This window comes from Pinus tabuliformis, chromosome 9 (assembly GCF_031772625.1).
Source record: "Pinus tabuliformis cultivar Carrire ecotype Pingquan chromosome 9, CPIR1, whole genome shotgun sequence".
Classification (NCBI taxonomy): domain Eukaryota; kingdom Viridiplantae; phylum Streptophyta; class Pinopsida; order Pinales; family Pinaceae; genus Pinus; species Pinus tabuliformis.
In genome coordinates, this window is record NC_142307.1 from 1,813,268,999 (window position 1) to 1,813,283,878 (window position 14,880).

Sequence of the window (14,880 nt, forward strand, 5' to 3'; positions counted from 1 at the left end):
AAAGTTAAAACTCATTCACTGTGGTGAAAAAAGAAATTTTACACATTTAACTACATTCTTTTTTGTGCTGTAACATACAGTGACAACCAGTAAAATTGCTCACTGTAATTTTTGTCCTATGGTATGCAGAAAATACTCCAGCTATGGAGTACATCCTGTTAACCAGTAAAATTGCTCACTGTAATTCTTGACCTCTGTTATGCAGAAAATACTCCAGCTATTTCTCACTGTAATTCTTCTCCTCTGGTATGCAGAAAATACTCCAGCTATGGAGTACATCCTGGTAATTTCTAGTTACCGGTCTTTGGCCTTGCAAAGAATTAAGTTGGCATTCCTTCAACTGAAATAAATAAATAAATCTGTCTACTTTTGGTTGTTGTTAGTTGTTTGATGCGGTGGTTGGGAGTAATTTTCTAACACTCTCTCTTTAATCACAACCATGCCCAAACAATCTATGAGATTGACAGAGTTATATCTTGTTAGTGGCTTTGTTAAGATGTCTACAAAGTACTCTTGTGACTTGCAGTGTTGTAAAACAAATTTCTCCATTGTTAATAAATTCTCTAATGAAATGATACTTAGTGTCAATGTGTTCTCTCCTTTTGTGGAAAACATAATTCTTAGATAGAGACATTGTGAAATTGTTGTCATAGTAAACTTATGTTGTTCCTTCTTATTTCTACCATATATCTGGCAACATCCTTTTCATCGAGACTACTTGACATGTTGCTCCTGTTGCAACGGCATGTTAATCCTTTGATGTCGATAGTGACACTATTGGTTACTTCTTGGAAGCACATGAAATGGATCCTGAACCCATATGAAGTGCATATCATGATGTGCTCGTTCTATATGAAGTGCAGATCATGATGTGCTTGTTCTATCATTAAAATGTCCTACCCAATCACTATCACTATATCCAACCAACTTGAAGTCACTTTTTCTAGTGTAGAAAATACAATATTCCTTTGTCCCTTTGACATGCCTTAGTATTCTTTTGGTTGCTTGCCAATGTGTCTCCTTTGGTTTCTCAATGAATATTGACACCAAGCTTAATACATACATTATAGCATGCCTAGTTGTTATTAGAAATACCAAACTACTGACTATACTTTTGTATAATGGTGGATTAACATTGTTTTTATAGTGTGCCTTGTTGTTACGATCTTGCTTCCTTAATTTCAACTCCATAACCGTTGGATTTGGCACAGACTTGTTGTCCTACATATTAAACCTCTTCAAAATGTCTAAGTCATACTTTTTTTTAGAGATAAATATCCCATTTTCCATTTGCTTCAATTCTATGCCCAAAAAAAACCTTAAAAGCCCCAAATTCTGTCATCTCAAACTCACTTTTCATGACTTCTTTGACATCAACAATGATAATGTCATCACTCCCCATGAAAATAAAATCATCTACATATAAAACAATAATAAGAAGCTTATCGTAACTCTCTTTTAATTAGAGAGTAGTCTCACCATCACATTTGTCAAAGCCATTATCCAACAAGTATGTATCTATCATGATGTACCATGTGTGTGGTGCTTGCTTGAGCTCGTAAAGAGCTTTTTTTAATATATACATTTTGTCTTCTTGGCCTTGAACATCATAACCTAGTGGTTTCTCCACACATACTTCCTCTTTCAATACTCCATACAAGAATGCCAACTTAACATCCATTTGGTACACCTCCCATCTATGTTGTGTGGATATTGACAGCATTGTGCATATTGTCTCCATTCTTGCAACTGGTGCAAATGTCTTTGCATAATCGCTTTCATGTTGTTTCTTGTATTCTTTGACACCAAACTTGATTTATGCCTTTCTATCTTTCCTGCAACATTGTTTTTGGTCTTCTAAACCCATTTGAAACCTATGTCTTCTTTTCCTTTCGGAAGGTCCACTAACTCCTATGTGTCATTCCTTTCTATTGCTTCCATTTCTTCAGTAATTTTTGTAACCAATTCTTATTTTGTAGCAACATCTTGAAAGTGGATTAGATTATCTACATGAAAAAATAATGCGTGTAAAGAACTCAGACCTTCGCTACTATCATCTTCATTTTGCCCAAGGATTTCACTTAAATTTCTAAATTTGTCTCTTCTCATGCTTGCAAAAGAAGGAGTTGACATGCCACTTGATGCGGCACTTGGTGAAGATGATGTTGTGTGTCTCTACAATGCACTTGGAGTAGTAATTTCTTGATTGTGTGATGTTTTCCTATTGCTTGGGGATGGTGTCACTTGATGATTGCTTTGCTGAGCTTGAATAGGTGTAGGAGGAGTCACCAATGAGGAATTACTTATTGTTGCCAATTCCTCTTTGTCTTCTTGTGGTATGCTTGTTGTTACATTGATTTTCTTCTAAACAATTCCATCCCATGCCTCCTCTTCTATGAACTACACATCTCTCCTGATTATGACCTTCTTGGTTAATGGAGTGTAGAGCTTGTAAGCCTTGGATTCCTCACTAAATGAAAAAAATATCCATATCTCCCCCTCTCTTTCCAACTTATCCCTTAATTTATTCAGGACATGCGAATAAGCCACACATCCAAGCACTCTCATATGAGTGACACTGTGGTTCCTTCCACTCCATACTTCTTCAAGATTCATATTCCTAACACTTTTTGTTGAATACCTATTTATAATATTTGTTGTTCAAGGGACAATTTCAACCCAATAATCATTGGGAAAATGATTTTCCTTCAACATACTTCTTTACATTTCCATAATGGTCGTATTTTTCCTTTTTGCAACACCATTTTGCTTAGGTGTATACCTTGTTGCTAGTTTCTTGCGATTTCCATGCTCCCTGCAGAACCAGAGGAAGTCATTTGAGATGTATTCTCCACCTCTATCAGTCCTCAAAACTTTTATGTAGTGTCCACTTTGCTTCTCAACAAGTGCTTTGTAATGGCGGAAGTGCTCAAACACTTTACTCTTCTGCCTTAAGTAAAACCATGCCATGCTTGTATAATCATCTATGTATGTTAAGAAATAATAGTTTCCACCAACTGATGGTGTCTACATTGGTCAGCATAAATCTGAATCGACAATCTCCAAGTGTGCATTTTCCCTTATTGAATTTCCTACTGGAAATGATTTTCTATGTTGTTTTCGAAAGATACATCCTTCACATACACTGTCTAGTTTTTTTATGAGTGGAAATCCCCTCACCATTCCTTTCCTATGCAACAAATTTAAACCTCCAAAGTTAAGATGTCCAAATCTTAGATGTCATAAACAATTGTTATCCTTGACCTCTGCCTAGAAATTTGTTTATGTAACAACAACTACCTTTCTCTCATCTTCTTGTGAATTCTTTAACAATTGTGCTTGTGCACCCTCTTCCTTCAAATTTGGCTTTATCTTGAGGGGAAACATCATGTTGCTTGTCCTTTTCACTTTTGTAATCAACTACTTTCTTGGAAATTTATCCGGTATTGTGCATTCACCATTTTTGAAAAAGACATTGTATCCATTTGGATGAGTTGTCCAATACTTATGAGATTCCTCTTTAATCCTAGAGTAAAATATACATCTAAAATATATTTCTTCCCCCCCTTCTTTGTTAGAATATCAACTATTCCTTTTCTGATGACAAAGACTTCATTATCAGTGCCTAATGTCACTTCATATTTCACACTTTCATCTATATTGGAAAACATTTCGATGTTCCTTGTCATGTGGTTGTTGAACCCTGAATAAAAAAACCATACATATTTTTGTTTCTCTTGTGCTACATTGCAATCTAAAAGCATGTTGTCTTGGTTTTGATTTTCCTTTGTGAAATTTTCATTTGGTTTGTTATTAAAATCATGTTACTTCTTCCTACATTCATTTACATAATGTTCACACTTTTTACAATAATGACATTGAACTTGAGATTTATTATACCGCTAACATTTTTCTTAATTTTGGCTTCTACCTTGACTTGGAGTTTTATTGTTTGCTCTTCCACATGAGCTTGAAAGGTTCTCTCTTTCACTTGAGCTTGAAGGGATGCATCTTCCACCTCCTTGTGGAATTGCTCCTCTTCCTCATGCATTTGATCTTCCTTTGCTGCTACCTTGAGAAATAGAAACTTGTCTCTGGGAGGCATAATCCAATGAGGTATTCAATGTTCTACTCAACTTATTTTCATGAGAAATAAATGATGCTTGAAGCTCATCCACTGAAAATTATGAGAGATCGTTTTCCTCCTATATGGTCAGAACAATAAGGTAAAATATTGATGGTAAACTTCTTAAGCTTTTCTCAACTATCCTCCTACCTTCAAGTGTCTCACCATGAGACCTTATTTGAGTAACTAATCTAGTTACTTATGTGAAACATGAGTCTATATTCTCATACTCTTTTATACAAATTGTCTCAAAATCTCTTCTTAGAATTTGTAGCTTTGTTGTATTCACTTTTCCCATGCTTTAATAGGTTGTCTGGAGAATACCCAATGTTTGTTTTGACTTTTTTGCTACTATAGTACTTGGAAAAATGTTCTCATGAACTAGAAAAATGTAGAAGACGGATTTTGAATCATTTTGCCTATTGTCTCCTAACCTCTCAACAAGTCTCTTTCTACTTATGTCAAAGCATTGTATGTTGTTGCATCTATTGGTTTTGCGACACATTCTCCACCAAATCCAAAATATATTGAGAAGAAAACAAAGGCTTCATTGTAATAGCCCAATGGTCATAATTTTTTCCAGTGAACTGAGGTATTTATGGGTTGGTCAAGATTGTGATTGATGTTGTTACCATCTTTAAATGCTAAAGAGAAAAAACTTCTTCAACATGCTCTGATACCACTGTTTGTTTTTTAGACAGAGTATAAAACAAGAAAATTGTGCACATTAATGACACACATTAATAACAAGGTAAAAGAAAGTAAGAACTTTCATGTTCCTTGTTATAGCCCTTTTTTCTTTCTTCAGATAATGTATATTATTTAAATTCAACAAGTGTAGTTGTGTTATCGGGAAAACTAGTGTCTATGCAGAGCTGCTAGTCCCAGTAAGGCTGGTAGCTACCTTAGAAACAAACAAACTAAAAACTACTTTCGTTTTCCTTTATGAGAAATAGATAAGAGAGGAATAAGGAGACCAACCTCTGTCTTGCACTTGGTTCTTTGCTCGATTCCTCTCCCTTCTTATAGGTCCTCGCCACTTGCTTCCTCGTCTACCCAGCTTCAAAGAGCACCTTTAGAATCAAAGCAGCATAACACTATCCAAGAACATAGATCTTTTATCATAAACAATATAGGACCAGATGTATATTGACCACACAAATGCATATAACATCAATCATATAAGAATGTGGAGGAAAACTTGAATAGCTTTATTGATAATCAAGAAAGAGCAAAGAGGATTACAACCAATTGCTCTGAACCAACATCATCCTCTCAGCAAGAAAGCCCTTCTTCACCTCATGAAAAGCTTAGATCACCCAACACTATGATGTTGCACCAAGAAACCAACAACACTTCCTTACAAGATACAAAATTCTAGCCTCTGGATCTCTGGGATGAGGGATCCATATATAGATGTTTGTAAGGGGGATGAGTGAGCTTCTGAGATTTGATTAGTGTCCTCTCTCTGATAGTTCTTGATTCCACTTGGAGATTGATGATCTCTTACTCATCCCTAGGCGAATGCAGAGAGGCAAGTGTCACAGGATAAGTTTCTGGAAGATTCCATGCTCCTCCATCTTGAGGATTGACCCTGCCATTTGTCCACTCTCGCCCATCGCACCCCATAGAAGGGCTTTTCAACATGCATCGCACCTACTGTGTGTATTAAGGTGGGATGCAATGCACTTTGACCATGGAGTAGGTGAAATGGTCCAATTTTGACCAGTTCTGAGTAGTTTTTCATGGAGAACTTCTGGGAGATGCTGTAATCAGTTGACCTTGTTCATTTAGGGGTTGGAACAACACTTTTAGGGACTTAGGAGCACTTGGTTTATGGACATTTGTGATTGGGGTTGCAGTGACCAAAAATGTCTATAACAGTTGCCCCCTAAAGCATGAGGTCATTAATCTTTTGACGTCGGGTGAAATGCTTTATCATGAGGATCCTAAGTTTTTTCAAGATGGAAGGCAACTTGTAATAAGATACAACACAATACATTATCTTCATAATATTTTCATGACCTAACTGAGGCGGGCATTTGCCATGCTCAGCTTTATAAATTCATTTTCATGTACATGAGATAGACAATCATCCGAGTGTAGACTGATGATTGTGGTAGAGCCATCATCCCTTAGATTGGATGATTATCTGTGCAACAATAGTGTACATTTGATGTCTTTATTTTCCTGAATATATATCGCAACCTGGATGGATGAAACTAGATCCGGGGTCTTCAATCTCATTCGATCTTCACTCAAAGTACAAGTCGATCCATGTGAGAGATGTTCTGGAGTCGAACATGGAAATACATCGCCTGATTACCAGCCAATGATGTAAGTTGTTAACAGGCGCGAGAGGAATCACCGATAATGATGATGACCCTCAAGGTACTACAGTACAATTCACGTGGTGTGAATAAGGGACTTGGCGTCGAACACCATGCAAAATCTTTCGGTCGAAGGCCATTGATGTAAACCTGTCGCCGGAAGTGAGAAACTTGCCATTGAGGCATGCAAGCTTCAAAGCACTGAAAGGGTTGTTCCTAGATCGACTTCTTGGATAATGAGCTGATGTCAACAAGAAGCGATCCGTCATAGGAGGGCCTTAGTGAATCCCACATCAATGACACGGAACGGAGCAAATGATTTTAATGGAGGTGAAAACGATCTGGTGATATAAGGTTCAGGGTGGTGGTCATGAAATAATGGAGCGTAAATGTATTGCAGTGGGTGAGACACAGGTGAATTCTCTGAGCGACTTCTCTTGAACATATCGGCGAAACTGACATGATGGATTGGTAGAATTAACCCCAAATGTGGATGGTGTGACGGAACCATGGTGATGTGACCAGCGAATGGAACAACCCAACCCGACTTGGATGCGGAGTGAAAGTGTCATGTTCAAGAGTGACTTGCTACCAACAAAGTTTCTTCAAGTTTTCTTCCCAATTTTTCCCCTATCATCGCTGACCAGTACCTCTTTATTTTTGTCAAGCTTGAGGAGGATAACATATTCTTGTTCTATAATTTTCCCTTTGGGCAAACCCATCGCTATGTTTTAACGAGCCTAGCGATAGTGAAACTCGTTCTTGTCTGTTATGGACAAGTTTGTTGCTATTTGGCTTTAACGAGTTTAACGACAAAGATAACTTGGTCCTTTTCAATTTTAGAGAGTCTGAAAAGGCACGTAAAGGAAACTCCAAAAGTCCTTTTTCGTCACATAATCCCTTGAGTCCGAAAAAGTATAAAACAATACAAAAGGGATGATTTTTCGGTACTTTTAACGAGCCGAACAAAACAAGCACTCGATCTTTTTGTGTAATAATCCCTCAGGTCCAAAAAAAATAAAATTTAAAGGAGGGATAGCACTTCCGGTCACTTTAACGAGCTGGAGAGGCCAATGGCTCGGCAATCTTTTCATATTTTACGAGTTAGTTGAAAAGAGCTTAAAGGAGACTCGTTTTTTAGGAACGGGTGATAGATTCGGGTAGCAGCTGATTCCAGGTAAGGTTTGGAATTTTCCAATCACGGCAGTGTCACAAGGATGGCTAACAGGATCACTCTTCGCAGTTGTTCCTCAAAAGGGTAAACAATGAAGTGGAGGTGAATGATCAGCCAATACAGAGTGGAGGTGATGATGAGAACATGAACAAGGCTTCAAAGGCTGATGATAATACATTCACGATGGTTATTTACCGGGGATGGTTCATTTTTTAATGAGCTTAAATGCTGGGGGAACACTTGCTCATTGCTTATGTTTATTTTTTAACGAGCTTGAATTCCGCGTTAAAACTGCTTGATCTAGTCGTATAATAAGAATGTCTCATCTAAGATGCCATTTTTAAGGAGCTTGTAGCTTACAAAGCTTTGCTCTGCATCCTTTCTTTATGCAAGTTAGGAAACGACCAATCCTACGAGTTTAAAGGGTTAGAGGACCTATAAATTTAAAAAATAAATGGTCGCTCTTCGCTTGCATGCCAAAAGGTTTGCATGCCCCTAGGTATAGCAAAAAATTTCCAGGTTCCCAAAGATTGTTCTATCTGTATCACAGACAAAACACTTCCTCAGCGATGTCTACCGAAATAGACAAAGGTTAGTGGCGCAGATGCCTCCACTCACATAACTTTGATGAGGGAATCTTATTCTAGCCTAATCCCATTTTCCTAAACGGACGGGTGTGTCAGACTAGTCATATATCCTTCGCGGAAACCTACTCTATACCCAAGGTTTTCTTGTCGAAGCATACTAGGGTGCATGCCCCCTGGGTTTCAGTCATATCCTCTACATCACTCGCGCTCATCAGCAGGATGGACTGGAGATTGATAAGACATTCCTTGCGTGAAAAGACCATTCAGGGTTGGTATATGACTATTTGCTATGTGTGAACCGGGGAATGAAAGTTGGTCTACGAGCTTGACAACTCTTCCTTCGTGTGGAAAACACATTACTCTAAAGAGTGAGGAGACAATGGCTCCCATGCAATATATATAGTCTCGTCCAAGGAGTAGATTATAATCCAGGGGTCCTTGGACTACCATTATGTTCATGTGAATGGTTTTCCTTCTCAATGTTATCGGCACATTGGGAAGGATCCCTAATGGTGGACTGGTTCCTTTGTCAAATCCTGTTAGATTTCTCATCTCAGGCAAAAGCGATGGCGAACCAAGCGCTTTCCAAGCAGTTGAGGAAAGGATACTCACAGAAGCCCCTTCATCTATGATGGTACCGGCCATGACCATTCTATATATTTGAGCAATGATTCGAAATGGTACACTAGCTGGTAAACGGGGTCTGCCTAGTAGATTCCAGTCAAAGGAAACAACCACGTTCCTTGGAGGTGGGACCGAATAGACGGCCGGATACAACTCTGACGAAATTCCTTCCTACGGTAAAGGAACGAGTGGACTGCCCCCATGTTCATCGAAGTCTGTGCTTACGAAGAGAATTTGAATGGTGTCATTCTTGTTCTCTTCGGTGACTGTATCATCTGAAGATTGATCCTCTGAAGGCACGACCAGGTCAACTGCCGCCTTGACCTTTTGACTTTTGTCTGGTGTGGATTCAGATTGTTTATCTTCAATGATAGACGCTTCGGCCGACCACAAGGGTGTGTCAGCCAGATTTTCAACTAGTGACGGACTCGGCAAGAGTTTCTTATATCCAGGAGGAAGTCGTAACGGTGAAACCGGACGGTCATCCAAAACTCTTTTAGCTTCATCTAAGAAGGGACAACGGTGGACGGCATGATCGACTTCACACAATTTACAAGGAAATTTATATTTTCCTTTTTGTCCAGGGTCTTCACTTTCACTAGTTGACGGTGTATGCTCAACATGATCGTCAGAGGTTGATGACACCGGATTGTGCAAACAAGGAGACCAGTCCCTTAAGATCTGAGGGACGCAAGGAAAATCTCGATGATAGTGGTCTCCTTTGCAAATGACACATGGCGATTTAGGCCTGGTCAGTGCAGTGTGTGGATTTTCGCTAGACAATGCTTGGTTGCCCCTTTTTGCCTTTGGCTCCTTCTTCTTATTCTCTTTCTTCTTCTTCTCAGTTACTTGATTTTGGGCTTTACCAGCTTCATCAAGCGAAGAGGAAGGAGGAGAGGAAGAATTGGACGAAGTAGAGGGTTGGGGGGTAACTCTGGTATCGTTTAGTTGCTAACTTGATTGTTCAAGAACCACAGTGTTCTGAATGACAGAAGTTGAGAACAGCCATACGGGCAAGTCGATTGTCAATCCTGGAAGAGACAATGTGGCCATATGGGGTGCACCAACATCTCCCCAAGAGGAGAAGGGACTAGGATTTCCTCCAAGGGGAACTCCTTGGTTGGTGGACTCCATTTTTCTCAACTTAAGACCATCGTAGGAAAGGTGATGTTTATTCCGTTTAAAATAAATTTTAGACGCTTTGACACAACTTGTTTTTTCAATTTTTAAGAGTCGAGAAAAAACAAAACATGACTCTAGTCTCCTTTGATTTTTAATGAACCTGAAGAGGGATTACCAAACCAATCGCAAAACTGCAGAATACTTTTTACGGTACAGTAGTCAATCTTCCCGAATGTTGTGTTCAATGCATTGTGATCGATAGGGTGGCAGACACGGCTTCCTATGGATAAAGGATAAAGCCTATTGTGGTCTCCCAAAATATACTCGACGGTACGTGGGAGCACAAGTCCGTACTGGCACTTGTCGTCTCAAAGTGGAGGAATCACCCAACCAACAGTGAAAACAACAGTTACCAGGCTTTACGACGCCGAAATACGTCTCTAGCCTAGACTTATAAATGTTGTGCATTAGGTTCCAAAGCGTTTTTAGATTCATTAAATTTATTTTATAGTTGATCTTGCTTAAGAAATTTGCCTTTCAGGTTCACCGCGTGATGTAGATGTACAATTCCTAAAATGCAATCTAAGATGATAAACAGTCGTTTAATATTCTTTTTCCAATGAAAATCCTAGCTACTAAGGAAAGAGATATGATTTTCTTTCAACAAAGAGCAGAGAGCACACACTATATGCACTGTCCTAAATCAAACCAACAAACAGTCTAAATGCAAATGCACATGCATGTATTTGTTTTCAGCCTTCTTAATGTGTGAATGATAAAAAGAAAGCTAAGTGCAAATCTGAATTATTTTTCAAAGCGACAATTACTAACAAGTTTCTTTTCAAGACAAAATGAGGACAATGATGAAACTTTGCTATTTGGAATTGAAACTTGCTTTCGACACTTGAAAAACTATTAATTCAAAACAAATACAAGAGTAACAGTGCAATCGACTATCAAGAATAACCAGATTCTCTTCTATGACTGAAAACGACACTTGTGACACTTTCAAATCAAGAAACGACAGTACAATTACACTACTTCTTTGTAAAGGAGAGCTGAAAATGACTCAAAAATACATAAAAACATTTACAATTCTTTGCACAATGGAGGTGGAATAACGGCAAGCAAGGGGGCTTCAACAGATGTGTACTGACTACAGGCAAAAAAACTCCTGAATAGAGCTGAAATGTATGAAAACAGAAGCCAAAATCTAAGAGAAAAAGAGGTCTAATCAGCACACCTGCAGCACAGGGAAACTGAAATGCAACGCACCTACTACACTCAGGAAGTGCGATGCATTCAGGTTTCAAATAAGACACAGTGCTATGGACAAGGGACGATACTTTAGCTGGGTTTCGGGTCACAGTTTGCAGCTTAGTCCAGGGATTTAGGCCGAGCAAGTGGTAATCAGTAAATCAATCACAGGGGTAGATCTAAGGAGTTTACTATAGCCACCACAAGGGCAATTAGAGAGCTTGTAAATCAACTGTTTAATTCATAATCAAAACCCAGAGATAGACTGAAGCAGCATTGATCTACTTTGCACTTGCATAGCAAATGCAGTTCGAAGGCTAGCTGGCTTGACTTCAGGCTCCGTCTGTAAGTTTATAAAATAAACAAATGTAGATAAATAAACAATCTATTCTCTCCCCAGCGGAGTCGCCATTTTGTTATCGGGAAAACTAGTGTCTATGCAGAGCTGCTAGTCCCACTAAGGCTGGTAGCTACCTTAGAAACAAACAAACTAAAAACTACTTTTGTTTTCCTTTATGAGAAATAGATAAGAGAGGAATAAGGAGACCAACCTCTGTCTTGCACTGGGTTCCTTGCTCAATTCCTCTCCCTTATGATAGGTCCTCACCACTTGCTTCCTCGTCTACCGAGCTTCAAAGAGCACCTGTAGTATCAAAGCAGCATAACACTATCCAAGAACATAGATCTATTATCATAAACAATATAGGACCAGATGTATATTGACCACACAAATGCATATAACATCAATCATACAAGAATGTGGAGGAAAACTTGAATAGCTTTATTGATAATCAAGAAAGAGCAAAGAGGATTACAACCAATTATTTTGACCCAGCATCATCCTCTCAGCAAGAAAGCCCTTCTTCACCTCATGAAAAGCTTAGATCACCCAACACTATGATGTTGCACCAAGAAACCAACAGCACTTCCTTACAAGATTCAAAATTCCAGCCTCTGGATCTCTGAGATGAGGGATCCATATATAGATGTTTGCAAGGGGGATAAGTCAGCTTCTGAGGTTTGATTAGTGTCCTCTCTCTGATAGTTCTTGATTCCACTTCGAGATTGATGATCTCTTACTCATCCCTGGGCGAATGCAGACAGGCAAGTGTCACAAGAGAAGTTTCTGGAAGATTCCATGCTCCTCCACCTTGCGGATAGACCCTGCCATTTGTCCACTCTCACCCATCGCACCCCATAGAAGGGATTTTCAACATGCATCGCACCTACTGTGTGTATTCAGGTGGGATGCAACACACTTTGACCATGGAGGAGGTGAAATGGTCCAGTTTTGACCAGTTCTGAGTAGTTTTTCATGGAGAACCTCTGGGAGATGCTGTAATTAGTTGACCTTGTTCATTTAGGGTTGGAACAACACTTTTATGGGCTTAGGAGCCCTTGGTTTATGGACATTTGTGATTGGGGTTGTTGTGCCCAAAAATGTCTATAACAAGTTGTATATATGTGCTGTTGATAATTCAGTTCCACTATTCGACTATTTTTTATAATTTGAGTTCTCAGTTTACTTCTACCTCTTGTTATAATGATTATGGATACTCTCAACTCTACTTCACATTAGATGCCTAGAGTGTATTCTACTCCTTAGAATATCCTTTCCCATGTCCTTTATTCCAAGAGGTATCACCTTTCGATTGTTAATTTTTTTAGCTCTGATGCTAAGGATAAGTCTCGTATTTCTAATCTAATGTCCCACCAATACATTATTAATGAAGTCCACAAGAGACCCATTATACGTGCATCATTTTAGGTACTTTTCTTCACATCATTTCATATGTTCATAATATGACTCCAAGTGTAATAGTTCTTCTCTATGGTATATACCTACTATAGGTTCTATGTTCTTGTAAGACTATGGATGTTTGTTGTACTTTTTTAAAAGAACCTCTTTTAATGATACACATAAAATCTAAAAGGTCATAAGAAAATTTTGAGGACTATGTGCATTGTGAGACTATCATGGTAGAGGAAAATGTTTTTATCAGCCTCCTAATTCCAATGTGTGCACCTATTAAGATTTAAGTATTGTTAGTTTCCCTATCCAATACACCACTCATTTTTGATGTCATAGGGTTTACATCTCAGGTTTTATAAAGTTACATTGATTAGACCCCCCTCCAATCCCCATTACGCTACACATATTAGTGATTCCAATGCACGATAAATTGATAACATAGGTGACCGTATGTACGACTGGATGGGTGAAAAATCTATTGAAGCTAAGTCCTCACCTGCCATGTGCCTATCACATGGGAGGGTATTGTCTTGACTCTTCACGGATGGTGTAGATGGAATTCGTCAATCCAACGGTTGGTCATGTTTGTTCCAAATCCTAAACCCTCTCATCCAACACTTATCAACTCATTTCTTTTCACTTGCTGTGTGCCTGGTCTCTGAACGATGCCAAATGTTAATGGAAGAATTCAATAACTACCCGACTTACTCCAATTCACCGCCCTCCATCCTTGCTATTGCAAGCGTATCACTGTGTGGTTTAGGTTTCCACAACTCTCGAATACTTTTTCCAATTTAGATTTGGTTGCAATAGTCATAGCGCACCCAAGCCATATCTTTTGGAGGAGTTTGCCTGCTCTCTACCATAACATTACCTCAAAGTTATTTCTTCAAAGTATTTTGTTTATTCAATCATTGAACTCTCGGTACCCTATGAGTTTCTCATCTACCATTAATCCTAGATCACTTAGTGGGTGATGGTATGTGTGCTTGATTGGGTGGACAAACCCACCATAGGTTTGTTTTTTCTATCTAATATTGATTCCACACTTTCGCGAACAACCAGGGGAGTCTATGGTTCCTCCACTGTCGGTGGTGTAATTTCCATTATCATGCATTGATAGCTACATTATTTTTTTCCTCTTCTCTCTCACTTTAATCTATTAAAATTTAGTTGTATGCTTAGGTAGCAGCATCATTTAAAAGGGTATATATATTTTTTCCTGTTGGCTTAGGATAGGTACCCTCATCTATGCCATCTTGGGAACACAAATTTACTATGTGTTATTCACTATGCCCCTAAGCTCTGGTCAATATTTATTCCATGGTGTGCTTTTCCAATTCAATCCTTTTTCCCCAACCTTACAAAGTAGTAAGTAATCACTTAGTTTATTGTTTCTACATTATTTCTCCCATTAAGTGTTATTTTATCTTCAAGGAATTTGACCGAAATCTTGAGTCATAGATAATATTTAGTTTTATTTGGTTGAAAATTTTCTTTTATAATTAGTTTTTCCCAGAATTTTTACTTATATTGGTCTAGTTTTCTATCACAATTATTCTCCAACCCTATATAGTATTAAATAACCTTTCTTCTACATCAATGTTGTTCGATTATTACAATCTCTGATGGCCCATATCTACTTGCACCTAGGTTGGTTAAATTGTGCACCCTGATGATCCGAAGGAGTTGTGCAACTTAACTTTCTTACAGTTTTTTTTAAATGTTCTGGAATATCTTGCTTCTAGTTGAGTTTTGATGTCTAGGACAGCTTGGAAATATGGCCCATAGGAGTGTTTAAACAGTCCATCAGACATAATGTATATAAATACTAACACAGATTGTTTCTTGTTCCATATATTTTACTTGAACTTTCGAATTCTTAAGGCACAGTCTGGCCCCTGTTT